General features: G+C 35.9%; 1 protein-coding gene across 3 annotated transcripts in view; it reads left to right on the top strand.

The window, feature by feature from the left end:
* Nucleotides 1-2,500, top strand: part of LOC136831332 (uncharacterized) — a 237,997-nt gene that overhangs the window by 89,900 nt on the left and 145,597 nt on the right. The gene's annotated exons all lie outside the window — the stretch shown is intronic.

Here is a 2,500-nt window from a genome sequence, read left to right as displayed (position 1 = left end):
ACCAAAGCAGTGAATTAGGTGACTTGTTGTTAGTCGACCATTTTGGGTTGCAGCTGCTGTGGAGAGAGAGACCTGAGAGTCCAGTTTACTGTGCCAAAATGCGAACCATCAAAACTCTCTCTCTCTCTCTCTCTCTCTCTCTCTCTCTCTCTCAGCGTCATCACATTTTTTACTGAATTAACGTGAGATGTACAATTCCAAGTATTTGAATTTATTTTTATTTAAACTTGATTTTGCAATAGATTTGTTGAAGATAGATGAATGGTCATTTAGGTATTTAGGCTATTTGAAGTATACAAACTTGTGCGCAGGCACATAGCACTCTGCTGGTAATGGTAACAGGTTTTATGTAGGCCACTTGTATTTTGATATCCACTATTGCTCCTGTTTATTACAAATATTGGCTACTTGAAATCCGGAGCATGTTAGGAAAGAGGGCAGTTAACAGGTAATTTTGCGTATTGTTACACACACAAATGTGTGTTTATGTGCCTTGCGTGTTACGTGTATTATTATTATTATTATTATTATTATTATTATTATTATTATTATTAAGCATAACATGAACCCTGTTCATGTGGAAAAAGCCCGCAGGGGCCATTGGCTTGAAATTTTAGCTTCCAACGAATATGGTGTTCACTTGAAAGAGGTAACAGAAGGCAATAGGAGATACTGAGAGAAGAGGTCAGTTATTAGAAAAAGAAAAAGAATGAACAATTTAATAAATAAATAGATAAAAATGTAAATAAATGATTAAAATACAAGGAGAATTGTTGTAGGGTATTAATATGTTGCATCCTCGCTTGTACTTCTGAGGTTCCCATAGCAACATCCACAGGGAGGCTGTTCCACAGTCCAACGGTGTGAGGAATAAAGGACCTCTGGAACCAGAAGTTCGACAGCGAGGCACACTTACTGCATATTGGTGCTGCTGTTCAGCGAATCTTTTTGCTCTCGGCAGAAAGTGAAGATCAGGGGTCAGTTTTCAATGTGAAAGATCGCCGTTAAAATATAACTTATGAAAAATTGACAATCAAGAGACAGTCCGTCGATGATGCAAGTCATAACTGCTAATGTTAGGAAACAGAAACCTACCACCACGAACCACTCCATCTAAAAGAGACATACTGTACACACCGGAAGACAGTATTCTAGTAGAGGAAGGACAAATGACTTAAGGCAGACTCCTTTGATTTTGTCACTGTTATAAATATATGAGGCCTTAAGTACGATACTAACTTTCGTGCTGCATTTACTGACACTTTCACGAGATGTTTCTCAAAAGTAAGTTGTCAGTCAAAAGTATGTATGAGTCGCTTTCTCTCGACCTACTACAACAATGCCAAGGCAAATTGCCATTGCCGTTGCCTCGCTTTGCATTAACATGGATGACTCCTATCCATAGAAGTATGACATTGTTGCACTGTTAACTTTTCCGTGTTGCAGAACCCATCAAGAATTCAATTTGGAACCGGTTTTCGATGTCTATAATGGCTATATGGATTCCCCCCTCTCTCTCTCTCTCTCTCTGTGAAGACGCTTAGTGTCCCTTTTCTGCCCTAAATTACTCTCCCTGCAAGGTTACTGCATATGAACAAAATTAAAATAAAGCTTGATTTAGATGCTGACACTACTTCAGGGAAGCGTAGAAATAAAGGTGTTTCAGTTGTTGTGTTTGCTTAGAATTAAAAATCTTTATTATTCAAGAAAGTTGTGATACCTGAAATAATTTTTCACAATCTGTTAAAGTTGTTTCGTGTATGTGAAAAGTGTGCGGTGCTTGAAATGAAGTGTATTGACGACTTGAAACATCATCATCTCTATTTGGAAAAAGGCGTTTTTCTCTCTCATTACTAGCATAAATAGTACCAGATAATATATATAATGAATTACTGTACTTTTGCATCCGTCAAAAAAAGTTGGGAGACTGAGTATTAAAAATAGATTCCTCTACACTTTCGGAAAAGGTTCTGAAATATTGCCTAGCACGGACAGGAAATCGGCGGTACGAAATACTAGGTGGTATTCTTGTGTCCTGGGAGATCGGGCAGCATTACTCCTGTCGTCTGGATCAGCTCAGCGGTATTTTGTGCTCCTTTGGAAGTATATTTCTTGAGGAGCCACCAGGATCAAAAGGTGTTTTTAAAGACGGGGGAACTTTCATGGTAAGCAGTTGCAGTGTATTTCTCGATGACATATGTGGTCTACATAAATTAATATAAGCACTCATAATGCTATTTATGTGCAGTGCAGTATTCTAGAAGAGATCGGTGCTGCATAAATGTGATAAATTCGCTCAAGATAATTGTTTCACATGCGATAGTATACGTAAGTAATTATATATATATATATATATATATATATATATATATATATATATATATATATATATATATATATATATATACTAATTGGTGTGTGTGTGTACTGTATATATATATATATATATATATATATATATATATATATATATATATATATATATATATATATTATATAT

The sequence above is a fragment of the Macrobrachium rosenbergii genome, chromosome 48 (assembly GCF_040412425.1).
Source record: "Macrobrachium rosenbergii isolate ZJJX-2024 chromosome 48, ASM4041242v1, whole genome shotgun sequence".
In the NCBI taxonomy this organism is placed as follows: Eukaryota; Metazoa; Arthropoda; class Malacostraca; order Decapoda; family Palaemonidae; genus Macrobrachium; species Macrobrachium rosenbergii.
Note: the sequence above shows the minus strand (reverse complement) of the source record. Positions and strands in the feature narration are given on the sequence as shown.